The following is a 16,184-nucleotide window of genomic DNA, read 5'->3' as shown; positions in this document are numbered from 1 at the left end:
TCAATAGAAATGCCAATGCCTACATGGCAGGAATCCATAAGGCTCGAGCAATTAATCCAGAGCATTTGGAAAACAGAGCGATTCCAATTTGGATGGCAGAAGGTCTGGTCCTGCCATTTCCCCTGAACCAGCCAGGACCCTTTTAAAACCACGAGTCCCTTCCAAATTAATTAGCTCATCAAACTGAAATGAAAAGCAGTTTTACAACCCAGCAAAATCTCATCATTAATGCATTTTAAATGGCCTGTGCCGCCAGTGACTAACGCAGCCTCAGGCTTCAGGGACATCTCGCGTCACTACTTCCACCCCTCGCTGCTGTAAGCCCCAAGTACTGAGACGTGACAAGATACCAATGCACAATTAATCACGCAGCAGGTACAAAATTCACCCCAAACGCAGCTTCCCGCAGCTGATTCAGGTTTTAAATACTACAACACAGAACACACTATTAGCAGAGGTCTCGGCATCATACTGTCTTGATTATAAAACCAAGAAGCTTGAGCAATCTTACAAAGTAATGCTGCAGACTTTCATTTGAGATACGGAACTAGAAGCGCTTTTTATTAACATGCTTCAGAATTCTGGTGTGAGAATGAAATATAGGCATTTATCAGGCATGCATACCTTATATGGAGAAGGAAATGGCAACCCACTCCGGTGTTCTTGCCTGGAGAATCCCAGGGACAGGGGAGCCTGGTGGGCTTCCGTCTATGGGGTCGCACAGAGTCGGACACAACTGAAGTGACTTAGCAACAGCAGCATACCTTATATGAATTTCTGCTAGCCTAAGCTAAAAATGCCACATTTAATTAAACTGCATTTTATTTCACTAAAGTTATCCAGAAGTAAAAACCAGGACTCCTTCTGGGTCTGCGTGTCCTCAGTCAAGTCCGACTCTGTGTGACCCTGTGGACATTATTCTCGGTCTACCTGCAAACCAATCCCCCAAAGCCCTTCTTAAGTGAGATGCAGTCTTTACTCCAAGAATTTGGCTGCGATACCAATTACCCCCACTTCTAAACTGTGCTTAGATTTCTGAGGGTTTTGAAGGTGGACCCTTCAGTTCATTTTGCAACCCTGCCCTGATTCACCAAGGCCCCATGGAGACTCTGGAGAAAGGGTGCCGGGAAATGAAGCAGTGGCCAAGGAAGGCTTCCACAGGAGGGCCGGCACCCCCAAACCCAGGGACAGCCAGGACCACCAGCAGGGCCGGCACCCCCAGAGACCCCAGGGACATTCAGGACCACCAGCAGGGCCAGAACTCACAGACCCCAGGGACACTCAGGACCACCAGCAGGGCTGGCACCCAGACCCCAGGGACACTCAGGACCACCAGCAGGGCTGGCACCCAGACCCCAGAGACAGTCAGGACCACCAGCAGGGTTGGCACCCAGAGACCCCAGGGACAGTCAGAACCACCAGCAGGGCCAGCACCCAGACCCCAGGGACAGTCAGGACCACCAGCAGGGCTGGCACCCAGACCCCAGGGGCACTCAGGACCACCAGCAGGGCCAGAAGCCCCAGAGTCCCCAGGGACAGTCAGGACCACCAGCAGGGCCAGCACCCAGGGGCCCCAGAGATAGGACCACCAGCAGGGCCAGCACCCACACTCCAGGGACAGTCAGGACCACCAGCAGGGCCAGCACCCCCAGAGACCCTAGGGACAGTCAGGAATACTGGCAGCTGCTGGACTCCACTTCCCCAGGGCACAGTGACATCAAACCGGGGCATATGTGGGTCACAGTGGGAGGTTACTTTTAATGCATATATATGGAATCCAGAAAAACTGGTATTGATGAACGTATTTGCAAGGAAGGAATGGAGACACAGATGTAGAGAGTGGACTGTGGACGCAGCGGGGGAGGGACCGAGGGCCACAGAAGGGGAAGGTGGCATCGACATACGTACACCATCGGAGTCAGGTGGACAGCTGCGCAAGCCGCCCTGCAGCCCCGGGAGCCTGGTCTGAGATGACCTGGAGGGAGTTCCGGGAGGGGAAGGCGGTTCCAGGGAGGGGATGTGTGTGTGATTACGGCTGATTCGCACTGCTGTATGGCAGAAACCAATGCCATGTCGTAAAATTTAAAAAAAGAAAAAACCTGAAAACTAAATAAGCATGCCACCACAACAGGGCCTGTCCTGGGCAAGCTGAAATCCACACTTACCCTCCTTGAAAATGACCCTGTGAGTAACGTGCGGCATCCTCGCTAAGTGCCGGGCACTGGGGATCCAGGTGGAACCAAAGTCTACACCCAGCTTCAGGCATGTCCGTCCTGGCTGGCAGGCAGGCCGCCAATTGGTCATGACCCCCGTCCCCTGCACTGGCAGGCAGGCTCTTCACCACTGGGCCACCCGGGAAGCCCTGCCGCTGCCGCCTTGAATCTGAGGACGCGCGCCCGGGTGTCCCTTTGGGGCTGGGGCCCATCCTCGGGATGGGGCTTGTTTCTCTAGGATGCCACACTTGTCTGCATCCTTGGTCCTGCTGGGGGTGGGCCCTCAGCCCCACCCCCTGCCTGCCTGGCTGCTCTGCGTCCTCGCCCAGCTCGTGGCTGTGATCGAGGGGGGCAATTGGCCCCCTGTTCCTAGCTGTGCAGAGCCCTGCTCTTTCATGACCCCCAGGGGCCCAGGCCACACCATGCTCCCGCACACTGCTGGGTGGGTCCCCGTTCTCAGCTGGCACCTCGTCCACAACCTGGCCTGAAGTGAGACGAACGGGAGGGACACTCTGCTGGACATAACGAACGGAGTGGGTGAGCGCAGTGCCGAGGGGCCACGCTAGGGCAGCCTGCCCCCTTCACGAAGGCAGACAGTTGGTGGAAGGACATGTTTTAGGGGGAGCAGGGGTTCTCGGAGATGGTGTGAAGTGGGGTCAGGGGGCCGATGGCTGGGCTGTTCCAACTGACCATCTCAACCGACCCCGGGGGAGCTCCCCCGGCAGTCAAATCATGCCCCTCGCCCCATGAATGTGCACTGTGGCTCTCACTGCAAACCCAAACACGACGTATTATACGCATACGACATCATCCCTATCACCAGCGTCACCATCAACCATCTAGGACTCTCCCCCGTCACCTCAAAACCCACCTCTTCAAGTTCAAAAATGTCAACTGCTGTTGAGTGGGTCTGTGGCTCATGGCATGTGAGAAACACACCTAGCAATTAGATGACCTGAACGTTTATCTTTTAATCTGATTTGAGGCATCCCCCCCTCCCCCAACAGGATGTAAAGTTCACGTTGGTTTCCTGGAAATTATAAGGGCAACACGGAAATCACATTCTCTTCTCTGAGAAGAGCTGGAGCTTCAACTGAGCCACATTTATTCCAATTATCCATTTGTTTTTCAAGTAATTTGGTTCTGCTTTTAAAAGCATTTGTGTAGAGCGGTTTTTAATTTAATAAGACTAGAACTTGAGACTGAGGGCTTTTCAAAATAAGACAGGATTAGGAATGTGCAGAATATCCCATGGACGGAGGAGCCTGGTAGGCTGCAGTCCATGGGGTCTCGAAGAGTCAGACACGACTGAGCGACTTCACTTTCCCTTTTCACTTTCATGCATTGGAGAAGGAAATGGCAACCCACTCCAGTGTTCTTGCCTGGAGAATCCCAGGGATGGGGGAGCCTGGTGGGCTGCCGTCTATGAGGTCGCACAGAGTTGGACATGACTGAACTGACTTAGCAGCAGCAACAGCAGGAATGTGCGGAAGGCAACTTCCACACAGCCTGGACTGGTACTCCCCAGCTGTCTCTGCTCTCGCAGCCCCCAAGCCCTAGACAACAGTGGTAGGCCTTGAGTTAGGTCGTGCAGTGGAGGTTTATTGAACTGACGCTCTTTATGAATTATTTGAGACAAGACGACATTTCAAAAAGATGAAGAGAGTCAAGCGAGGCTGGCACCTGGGATGACCCCTGGCCTGGGCAGGGGTCGGAGAGGACCAGATGGAAATCGCCCCCCGCCCCGGTCACCCAGCCGCACATGGGGGCCACCCGGTACCGACGGCCCACCACACCCAGGGCTGCGCAGGTAAGGGGTGCTGGGCTGGGCTCCGCCGAGCGGCACCGATAAACAAGATCCCTCTGCAGCCTCCACTCTGCGAGGCAGGGGCCTGCCATCCCAGTTCAGAGGTCGGATGCTTGCCCAGGCAGATGGCAAGGTTCCTCCCCAGGCCCCCTCCTCCTGCGCAGCACAGAGCTGGCCCTCCACCCCTGGACCCCGCTGGATGGCGCTGGGAGGCTCCGACAGGCCTGCGGGGGGTGAAGCTGGCTGTTTTCCTCTCCCCCTGCCCCCGCGGGGCGTCCAATCTGCGTCCCCAGGGCCCCAGGCTCCACATCCAGCCGCCCCATCCCTCTCCCTGCAGGTCAGGATGCTTTCCGCACTTGCTGACCTCTGGGTGGCTCTCTGTCCCCTTTGGAGGCCTGCGGTTCTTCCAGCAACTATCACAACTCCCCCCGACCAAACACTCAAGGAGAGCCCTGCTTCTCTGTTGGGACCCCAAGGGAGTCGGGGCTTGAAGCTGTAGCTCTGAGAGCACCGCCCGCTCCCAACGCTGTGTGGCCAGTCCCCCGCTCTCCTGGGGGGTCCGCCGCTCCGCCAGCCCCCGCTGGGTGAGACCACAGCCCAGGGGACTGGCTGGAGGCCTCGGCAAGGGCCAGAAGCCTCCTGAATCCTCCGCCACCAGTTTTATAAAATGAGGAAAGTAACAGCGTGTGCGTTAGTTGCTCAGTCGTGTCTGACTCTTTGCGACCCCATGGACTGTAGCCCGCCAGGCTCCTCTAGCCATGGGATTTTGCAGGCAAGGATACTGGAGTGGGTTGCCGTGGCCTCCTCCAGGGGATCTTCCCGACCCAGGGATTGAACCCAGGTCTCCCACATTGCAGGCGGATTCTTTACTGTCTGAGCCACCAGGGAAGCCCTAGGAAAGTAATTACCTGTCTGTCCTTAATTGCTTGGAAGGCTTGGTACTAAATGTGAAAGTTCTGTGGCAGCTGACTTTCCTAAGACTCTTCCATCACCTGATGGGTCGACTGCAAAAGGAGCTCACCTGAAATGAACCCCCAAATTAAAGTCGTGGACCTAAATGGGTACAAGTTACACAAAGCTTCCTTCTAAGCGCTCTCTGCAGGCTCACAAACGCCTCTTTCTCCTGTAACAAGAGGAAAGTGGGTTGGCCGAAGGTCCCTGCGGTGTCTGCACAAGGCGAGGCCGTGTGGCCGCCTCACCCGGGGCTGACTTCCCCACCGCAGCTTCCCGTGCAGGGACCCTCCCCTGGGCTGAGAACACAGTGCCTGGCAACCGCGCCTGCTGCCCGGAACCACCGTGGAGGGCGCCCAGGCAGCGCAGCCCTGCCTGCAGAGGCCCTGGAGGCCCTCAACAGAAGTCACGTGGACGCCACGAGGCTGATCTCAGCACTCCTGCTGCCATTAGCGTCACCAGCCTTCTCTCCTGCAGTGAAGGTTTATGAGGGTTTGGTGAGCGCTTTCGCCTCCGCCGTACCCTCCCCAGACAGCTGGCCTCCTGGACGCCGGGCCTCACTTCCAGCTGCCAGCATCACTGGCCGATGACTTGCCTGCCCCGCTTCCCCTCCCGTTCTTTTATGTCGATTCTAAACACGTGGGAACCTTCGTTTCACCTTTACTACCATTATTTTTTAATCACACTTGTGAAAAAAAAAAACTGTGCTATCCTGCCACATATTTACATAATCACGGGCCAACTAAAGGGCTGATGAGAAATACAGGCTCTGATTCCCTATCCTGTTAGACTCTGACTGCCATCATCTGCGGCGGTTACAAACACGAGTGTTAAGGGGGAAAAGACTGAGTGATCTCTGGGCAGACGGACGCTGTCCCTTGGTGACACCACTGGAAGGACAGAGACACTCTGTCTAGCTCAGTGGCGTCCACAAAGTATGAGAGTCACATACGTAATGTGAATTTTTCTAGCAGCCACCTTAAAAAATGCACACACAAAAAACACATGAATAAACTTTAACAATTCATTGTATTTAACCCCAGATACTATCATTTCAACATGTAATTGATAAAAACATTAAAATCGTTTGCCTTCTTTTTTCATCCTGAGCCTCTGAAGGCCAGCACAGGGCACAGCTAGAACACAGCTCAATTCCAACAGACCAGGGCACAGCACTCAGTGATCACTGGCCTCCAGGGCCCTCAGATCAGACAGAGCAGGTCAAGGGGACAAGCTCCTTGACGAAAGGCTGCCGCTGCTGCTGCCTGTCGCTCAGGCATGTCCGACTCTGTGCGACCCCATGGACTGCAGCCCACCAGGCTCCTCTGCCCATGGGATTCTCCAGGCCAGAACACTAGAGTGGGCTGCCATGCCCTCCTTCAGGGGATCTTCCTGACCCAGGGACCGAACCCAGGGCTCCTGCATTGCAGGCGGATTCACAGGACCCTGCTGCATTTAACCCCCTCCCCTCACCTCCTCTGAACATTTCCAGTCTGGTGCTTTGTCCAAAGGAAGCATGAAGCCAATGCCATCACGGAACTCGGGAACCAATGGCTGGAAGGAGGGCTGCCATTCACAAAGGCAGGCAAAGCCAACACAAGCGTCTTCGAACAACATTTTGTGGGTCTTAACACTTTTAAAAATTACACATGAATATCCTTGCTAAAATAAAATGTTCTCTCACCTTCCTATCACCCCCAAAGCCACGCTCTATACACAAGGAGAAAAGCGAGGGTAACTAGCCTCCAAAAAACAAAAACAAAAAACAAGGGGGTGGGGGGTGTTTGGGGAGAGAGAAATAAAAAATCGGATCTCCATAATAAATGACCACGATGAATTATCCAATACTATTTAAATGACCTCAAACATCTGATGTTATGTAAGAAGCTGTGATGTGTGCTAGGACACAGACATCACTTGAAAAGGAATTGAAAACTAAGATTTCAACCAGGTAATTTGTGACCAGAGATGACTTTTTTCCCCCTAGGGGGTTACTAAAAGCATATTTTACTTGGAGGTTTAGAGGTTTAATACATGCAAATTACAGTTGCATTTCACCTAGTTGATACAAATTAACTTGCTCAGTCAAGATAACCACTTTAAAATAATTTGTTGTCCCCGAAGGCCACAGAATAGCACTATTTATAGCACTGCATACAGATCAGACCAAAGGAAGACTACAGCGCCTTCTCACCTGCGGCACAGAAATCGCACACGCCGGGTCCCTTTGGATACCGATGCGGCCGACCCACGAAGGATGACCCAGGCTGCAGCCTCGCCAGCCGCAGCTTCCTCACAAAACTGCAGATGCGTCCCTCCCCCTCCGGAGAAGGAAACGGCAGCCTCAACAGACGTTTGTAAACTGCAGAGTACCTGGTTTCCATATAGCTTCCTATAGCTCAGGCAGGAGAGAATCTGCCTGCAGTTCAGGGGACCTGGGTTCAATCCTCGGGTCAGGAAGATCCCCTGGAGGAGGGTAAGGCAACCCACTCCAGTATTCTTGCCTGGAGAATCCCATGGAGAGAGGAGCCTGGCGGGCTGCAGTCCATGGGGTCGCAGCGTCTAACACCGCTACTGCCTGAATACCTGGAATCCTCATTAAAATCGTGGAATGAACTTCTGGGGAAAGTCGACCGGCACTAAAGACACTTACTTGGAAAAGGGGCTTTCTCTGAGAAAGAAAAAAAACTTCTTTACTGTGATGGGATTGGTTTTCAAGTCCTAAATACACTTTGACCAAGTGGATTCAAAGGAAAAGCATCTCAGTGTCTGGGCCCTCAGGTTCCAGCTCCCAGCTTCTGGGGAAGGGGAGCTGCGGTGCTCCACCCAAGTGCAGCAGGTCACGGCCACACTCACTGCTTCTCCACCATTGGTGAAAAATCCTCATTTATCCAAAACTTGATTCATTCAATCTTGCTGAATTTCCATCAGATCCCAGGCTTGATGAATCCATGGTTCTATGGCTACTAATAAAACACCAGGATTCAGCTAGTCCTTTACAAGATTCTTACAAAACACACAGTTAATAGCTTCATTTATCTGGCCAAGAACTGGCATAGAATATGTAGAATATGAACTTCTTCAATTATTACATTCACTTTTAATTTTCAATCTGGTTGAGAGTTATTTGTACTGCCCTTTACATGCAGATTCAGAGCGCTTTTAAAAATCTCCATGATGGCAACTTTTGACTATTTCCACTCCGAGGAAAAGAAGTGGCAAATACAAGAACTGAAATTTACATCATTACTTTTTGAAAGATTATTTTTGGGCTTATCAGTTTATTTCTCTTCAGAGGCACTGTGTGCGCCTTAAGTCATCTGAAAAACTGCTGGCATCTTCTGAAGTTATCCTCTGTCAGTTTTCCACATATCGTCCAATTCTAAACACAGACCTTTAAAGAGCTGCATAGCCGCTTGAGCGGAGCCTCTGTTAATGAACGTCATGTTTTTCATAATTTGACAATGCTGAAGACAGATTTCATGTTGCTGACAACCTGGTACCTGCTGCACTCACGAGTTCTGTACCTGAATCTGTGACTTTCATTCACTGGTAAAGCTCTGGGAACGGTCTGCCCTGAGCCAGCACGGCTGGGCGCTGGGTCACCCACAGCACGCAGCCCAGCCTCCCGGGCACTCATGGTGCCAAGGGGCCGCCATCGTGTCTTTGAAATCTCTCCTTCCAGGGAGCCTTTCTGCATTTCAGACAAAGAATATCGGCATTAACCACCTGCAGACCTGGGTTCACATTCTGGCTCTGCCTGTTAGGTGCTGATGACCTTAGATTGCAGCTTCGTGCTCCCTTGGGCGTGATTCCACCCCCTTCCCTTACACAAGAATAATGATTTATTCCCCAGGGTTGCCCTGAGTCCAGTTTGATAGCAGAGGGAAAGGGAAAGAATCCGGCTCTCAGAAGCCCCACAGACGTCAGCCTCCTTCCTTCCATTCCCCCTTAGAAACAAAAGGCTTTCTAAACTCAAGGGACACCCTGGCTTTGAAGCAAAGAGACAGAGGAACATCTTAAATAACCATGTGAAATGATTTGGAATTATATGTAAAAAGGGCTGTTCTAACCTGAGAGCCTGTCCCCAGCCGGGGCCTGGCCCGAGGGTCCCTAACACACGACCCTTTTTGGTCGATGGTGAGGTTACTGTCGGGTCTGCCCCTGGAGCTGTGAGAGCAGTTCCACCAGCCCTCAAACAGAAGCTCAAGCCCCCGAAGGGGAGAGCCCGTCCCCCCGGGGGTGATTCCCTCCAGAAGAACCGCAGGGTCAGGAAGGAACGGTCGCGGTGGACACCACAGAGCAAGGCGCAGAGCTGGGGAGTCACATGGGCACCTCGTTCAAAGCCCACAGCCGCTCCAAGACGCGGACGCGACTGCCTTCTACCTCCGACGAAGAAACTCAGGGCCCTTCTCTGCCGCGACCAAGGCACAGCTCCGCGCCGCTGCCCCTGACCGCTCTCTGACCTGCGGGCTCACTGACCTCCTCAGCCTGGCGGAAGCCTGCCCGGGTCCCCGCGCGCCCCGGTGCCTCTCCCTGCGGTCGGACACACCCCACTTCAGGGGTCAGGGACCCCAAGTCCTGGCCCGGCCGCCCGCTCGGGCCAACCCCTGCAGGGCCGCGCTGATCACGGACACCGCGTGGTGTCAGCTCCGTTTCTGGTCTGCTCTGCCTGAGTCCCTGAGGGGCGACCAGGGGCACTGAGCGCTGCCCCTCAGGGTTGCTGGGAGCTCTGCCTCCTCCGCGGAGCCCTCAGGAGCTGCCGCTGGAGCAGGGCCCGCACCTCCCCCCGCCTCCCCCCACTGCGCCTCGTCCCCACCTCCACGCAGCCCCCCGGGCCTCCTCTCCGGGCACAGAAAGTGCCTCCCGCCCCTGCAGAGCGGCTGCTGCAGGCCTCAGGGCAGGGCCCGAGCTCTGGCCACGCAGAGCCAACAAGCCGAAACCCTTTTCACACCGTCCCCCTGTGGAGTCCGCAAATTCAGCACCGATGCGGCTGTAAGACTCAGCTCCCCAAGGAAATATGCGACAAGGGACACGGGATGAGAGCCCTGGGCCCAAAGTCTCCCTCGCGGTCCCCCTTCAGTGTTTCCAGGTGTGTAACAGTGAAAAAGTGTGCTTGCCAAGGGTATTTTTAACACTACTTTGGCTTTCAGTTACTTCAACAAAGTATCAGGAGCCAGGTCCTATGGAAGCATCAACACTAAAATCCTTACAGTAGAGGTGGCAGAAATGACAATCCAAAAGCCTGTGACGAGAGGCGACAGAGAGGCACACCCAGGGAGCTGTGGGCACCGGGAGGGCAGCCACCATTCCCAGCCTGGACGCCCACAGAAGCTTCCTGAAAGTGAATGTCGCTCAGCCGCGTCCGACTCTTTGCCACCTCATGGTCTATACGTCCATGGGATTCTCCAGGCCAGAACACCGGAGTGGGGAACCTTTCCCTCCTCCAAGGGATCTTCCCAACCCAGGGATCGAACCCAGGTCTCCTGCATTGTAGGCGGTTTCTCTACCGTCTGAGCTACCAGGGAAGCCCAAGAATACTGGGGTGGGTAGCCTATCCCTTCTCCAGCAGATCTTCCCAACCCAGGGATCGAACCCAGGCCTCCCACATTGTGAGCGGATTCTTTACCAGCTGAACCAGCACGGAAGACAACTGAAATACCTACAGCCAAAGTTACTGCATTCTCTGCTGAAGAGAAGCAACTAAAGAAATTCTATGAAAAGTTATCTTTGCCAAAGAAACAATCCTATGTCCAAAAATCAGGAATGAACTTACCTGCCCCTCTGCTTCACAAAAGCATTCATCTTAGCTCCTTTTGGCCATCTCTTTATGCCTAAAATTGCTCAGGGTGGGTCTGTTTCTTAAATCATAATCCACTTTTCCCTTACTGATGACATCCTCCTCTTCTTTCTGACTTTTCATGTCAATTATGGATTGAAGTTGCTCTCATGTTCTAATGTATGGAGATCAGAAGCTAAGTAGATTTGCCCAAAGAGGTAAATCCCAAAAACAGTCACACAGAAACAGCAAACTCTAACACTCCCACCCACATGGAAAGCCTTACAATAAAAAACCCAGGGCAATGATGCATTACTTAATAAAACCTTTTTTCCCCCAAATTCCAAATTTTACAACCAATTACAAGTCTACTAAGCAAAATCAATAGGTGAAATAGAAAGGAAGAGCCAGTTAAAATAGCTACTGTAAGTTCCTTTTATTCTTAGACTTATTAGACCTTTATTGCTTCTTCAAAAAAAAATCATAATTTTGAAAAACAAATCAGTTCTTTATACAATTCCTCATTTCTTTTAAAAACAAGTCTCAACATCTTATGGGGTGTTATTATTAGACAAGAAACTCTCTCCATACATGTAAGTATGAAAAGAAATAAGAAAATGGCTTTTGGCAGAAACCATAGAATTATCCCATTTCCTGTCTTGGCTGTAAATAACAATTTACCTAAATGGTTGAACATAAACAGCTTTCAGATGTTGACTCGGTGTCTTATACGGAAAAGAAGTGGAGCTTGCTGCTGACCCATGATGAGGTACAAGGTAATTATGTTCGAAAACGTGACGAAAGCCATAGAAGCCTTCGATATATCGCATGTCAATTAAGAAATAAGAATTTGCTCAGATAATATCTTATAAATGTTTTGGAACGCTTTTCTGGATGAAGTAGAAAAGGTCTTCCCAATGAGAATTTCTCTCTCCCTATTAAAATCATCTCGGGTGAGTCCCTACTAGCGTGATAAAATGAGTGGCCAGCGGTGGACAATAAGGGCCACGTCATTTGGTTAGAGCACAGTCCTAAGGATACTGAAGCTCTCACTCCATGTGGACCGTTTTATTTCCACGGGAGTCACTTAGCTCTGCTTTGAACCATGGCTGCAAGTCACAGTCGTTGTTTTTAACGTGCCTGGGCGTGCTGCAGATCCGAAGGAGAGGAGGTGAACTGGAGGCCGGATCCGGACAAGTCAAACCCTGAACCAAACAAAAAGCATCCTCTCACAGCATCTAGGCTGTTACAGAGACACAGGACACCTGGGAGGCAATATGCATCAGTGGAAACAGCTGAATGGGAGGGATGCGACCTAGAGGGATTGTTGTTCAAATGTTGTTAAATACATGCTTCTCGGCATCTTGGCATGTGCTAAGCCGCGTCAGTCATGTCCAACTGTTCGCAACCCCATGGACTGTAGCCCACCAAGCTCCTCTTTCCATGTGATTCTCCAGGCAAGAATACTGGACTGGGTTGCCATGCCCTTCTCTAAGGTGCCATCTTTAAATGAATACAAAACATTTTAAGACATTAAAAAAAATGCACTGCAATGGAAAAATAACTCAAAAGGCCCACTAATGGTAGGTTATCAGATTAGTATCTATACAGAATACAGAAATGCAGAAACGGGTGAAGACAGAACTAAAAATACATTCCCAGATTAAAGGAAGTTAATTTTTCTCATTGAAGGAGGAAGGGTGGATTTCATTTTTAGAAAACTCCACTGTGGCTTTCTTCTTTTTGGTTGAGTTTTTCAGTTTTCTAATAAGAGAACACAGAGCCTGGAGTAGCCTCTGTCCTCCGAGCAAAGGGAAGGGGGAAAGCTTGTCACTGAGGCAGGGCCATCGACTTTACTGGTAAAGGAAATCACTTTTTCCTACGCCAAGGGGCTCACAGGTAGCGAGTAAATTACAGCTGGCGGGCTTGGCCAGGCTGCCCCAGGCTCTGCTCCTGACACCTGCTCGTCAGTTCCAGACGCTGGAAAACCCTCTGCCCAGAAGTATGTGCTTCTGCCTTGACTTTGGGCCACACTCCTGGGTTTTGATAAAGGCAGTAGGTCCCGACTGCTGCATTTGTGATGATATACACCACCTCTTCCACCCCAAACTAGGAAGAGGAAACAAGAGTGGTGAGCCCTGTGCACGCCGTGGCTCAGAAGCACTCAGGGAATCCTCAGAGGGTAAATCATGGTTCCTAAAAACTTGCAGAAGTCTCAATCAACTGGTTAAATGAAAAAGAGGCCAGAGGCCAGATGAAGTCAGAAATGCACCGGTGCGGAACGGGACTTGGTTTTTGTCTGGGGGGATCTAGCAGGCAGTGCAGCCCCTCGATCCACAGAGGCTGAGGCAGCAATTCTGGGCTGGAACTTTCTAATGAACACGAAAGCAAGTGCGTTCTCTGCCTCAGATGTTCCTCTGCACCCCTCCAGGGATGGAAGTGTTAACCAGAAAACAAGCTTTGAGAACTGTGCACGCTGTCTGCTTACACATCTGAAGTGGCGTAAGGTTGCAGCAAAATATAAAAGGATAACTTGGAGTGAAGAAAACAGAACATCTAAAGAGACGTTAAGACAAGATGTCACCACACACCTGAAGTGAATAACTGCTGTAGTGAGATACTAAATTTGGGGGATGGAAAAGTTACAAATGGCAATTCACAGAGTTACTCATATTTACTGCCCAACAAAATGAAGCAAGCAAAAGTGCCTGCTAAGAAAAACGTTCAGAAGCTAAATTCAAAATGCTACTCATCACGTGTTTCTTGCATAAAAAGCACTGGGAAATAAACTGGAGCAATTGCTTTCCTACTCAGGAAAGAGAAACCGTAAAAGTTAATCACAACTAAATTAGCGTTCAAGTACGGTCTCTGGCCACGCTGCAAACAAGACACAAACCTTTCAGATGTGCCCACGTTTGAACCAAATAACCAAGCTCATAGAAAACTTCATTCCTTTTTTAAATTTCCATATGATGCCCCACTAATACAGAAACTACTCATTTTCCACAGACAGTGAAAATGAAGTGTGTTAGTCACTGAGTCATGTCCGACTGTCTGTGACCCCATGGACTGCAGCCCACCAGGCTCCTCTGTCCATGGAATTCTCCAGGCAAGAACACTGGAGTAGGCTGACATTTCCCTCTCCAGGTGAAAATGAAGATGGAGTCACAATTCTAGCTATGAGATTACAGTTGGCTTTCTTTTTCCAAACCTTCAATCTAAAACTTCAAAGTATATTATTAAAAAAAAAAAAACTGATACAGAATTTGCTTAAATTAAAATGGAAAGTAAACTGGTGGGAGGGAGCATGCTTCTTTTTTGGTTTTGCTACTTGATCTACACATTATCAGTATTATACTACTTAAACAAATGTATCTCCAACAAATACACATCATGACGACTATAGTTAAAACTGCTTGGTAAGTTTTACGTTTTCAAAGTTGTAGTTTAAACCAAAGAAGAGTTCATATTTGCAAAACCCCCTGGGAGGAGGGGAAAGTACTGATATAAACTAAGCGAAACAAGAGTTCATGTCTGAGACTTAATTAGGCTTTTTAATCACAAAAGCAATGTGGCTTGTGCCCCTATAGTGTACAAGTCACATCAGCAGGTGATTTTGAAATAACAGTCAAATTTATAAATTCCTACTTGGGCTTATAATAGTCCAAGAGGCATACCAGCCCAAAGTAAACAGGGCAACAACATACTGCTGAAGACTGTGAAAAAGCAAACACTCCAAAAATGAGACTCATCATTGCTTCCAATCATGTTTTCTTGACAGTTACTCTCTCTGGGCGAGCATCCTGCATCAGCCAAGAGTTCTAACAGAACAGCAAGGGCTGAGCAAAAGAAGCCTGCACACGAGTCTTCCTGTGCTTTGGCAAAGGGCACAATCTGCTTTGCTCTCTGCCAACAAAACTTCCTAATGTGAAGAGAGTCATTTCCAATCCGTTTCCAACATTTAAACGTGCTGCTAGGATTCTGGGCCTGTTGCGTTGACACAGGGTGCTCCGGCATGTGCGCGCGCCAGCGTCTCTGCGGTGAGGAAACGAATGAGCGTGTCAGGCTGTCCTCACGTCGTCCCAGCCCGAGAACGCCATGCCGCAGGGCTCCTCCACCGTGAGGACACTCTCCTCCCTTTGGGGGTGACACCCAGGCCGCACCCAAAGGTTCTGAGTGGCAAAGGAAGGCAGGCGCCCCCTGCACCCCCGGTCAGATCCGCTCTCGTCTGCCTCCTCTCATCCCGCTGAACCAAGAGCTTCTGGTGGCGGCTCAGCGAGAGTCACAGGAAACACGAAGCTTCAGCTCGCTGTCCCCGGCCCCCAGGGCAGAGCACCAAGAACTGACTGGTTCGAGTTCATGGAAACGAGGCCCCCTGATAAAAGTCACAAAGTTCTAAGCTGTCTTGCAGCCATTCATTTTAAACCTTCAGTGAGTGGGGTTTTGCGGCCAACTACCTTATCAAGGGCTTGCCAGGTGGCTCGGTGGTAGAGAATTTGCCTGCCAAGCAGGAGGTGCCAGTTTGATCCCTGGGTTGGGAACATCCCTTGGAGAAGGAAATGGCAACCCACGCCAGTATTCTTGCCTGGGAAATCCCATGGACGCAGGAGCCTGGCGGGATACAGTCCACAGGGCTGCAAAGAATCAGACACTACTTAGTGACTAAAGAATAACAAGCTTCTTATCAACAGAAAATGAAGGATCTTCATTCCTTCTTCCTTCCTTTCACTCCATTCCAAATATAAGAAGAAAAGCAGTGTGTGAGCTCATCCAGGAACTGGATAATCAGCTCAACATAGGAGCACACTGGCTGGATAGATTTCTAACACACGGGTCAGACACGATGCAAGGACTGCTAAAGGCCAGGGTGAATTCCGCTTCACTGACTCCTGCAGGCGGCCAGGTACCAAGCAGGACACAGCAGACAACACGGAACAAGACACAGCTTTCAACACAGAGGCTGGAAGAAACGCAGAGTGATGGGACTTCCCTGGTGGGCCAGTGGCTAAGGCTCCACACTCCCAATGCAGCAGGCCTGCGTTTGCTCCCTGGTCAGGGAACTAGATGGCTGACCAGTGGCTCAGACAGTAGAATCTGCCTGCAGTGCAGGAGACGTGGGTTCAATCCCTGGGTTGGGAAGATCCCCCGAAGGAGGGCATGGCAACCCACTCCAGTGTTCTTGCCTGGAGAACCCCATGGACAGAGGCTCCCGGAGGGCTGCAGTCCACATGGCTGCAAAGAGTCGGACACGACTGAAGCGACTGAGCACGGACGCACGCAGGGAACGGGATTCCACGTCCCACAGCTAAGAGTCTGCAGGCTGCGGCAGAAGGTCCCGCAGGCCACAGCTACGACCAAAGACCCCGCATGCCGAAGCTACGACCAAAGATCCCGAATGCCGCAGCAGAAGGTCCCACAGGCCACAGCTACGACC

At 51.2% G+C, this 16,184-nt stretch overlaps 1 protein-coding gene across 3 annotated transcripts in view; it reads right to left on the bottom strand.

The window, feature by feature from the left end:
* PLCL2 (phospholipase C like 2) overlaps nt 1–16,184 on the bottom strand; it is a 210,436-nt gene that overhangs the window by 107,421 nt on the left and 86,831 nt on the right. Inside the window, exon 1 of one of the 3 annotated variants that reach the window (XM_055570004.1) lies at nt 10,748–10,901. The exons of 1 other annotated variant lie outside the window; for it this stretch is intronic. The gene's annotated coding sequence lies outside the window, so the exon portion shown is untranslated. Of the gene's footprint in view, nt 1–4,928; nt 5,040–10,747; nt 10,902–16,184 lie in introns of those variants that run through there. One more of the 3 variants, XM_055570003.1, reaches the window with a different exon arrangement.

Source organism: Bubalus kerabau, chromosome 2, assembly GCF_029407905.1.
Source record: "Bubalus kerabau isolate K-KA32 ecotype Philippines breed swamp buffalo chromosome 2, PCC_UOA_SB_1v2, whole genome shotgun sequence".
In the NCBI taxonomy this organism is placed as follows: domain Eukaryota; kingdom Metazoa; phylum Chordata; class Mammalia; order Artiodactyla; family Bovidae; genus Bubalus; species Bubalus kerabau.
This window is presented reverse-complemented; position numbering and strand designations above follow the sequence as displayed.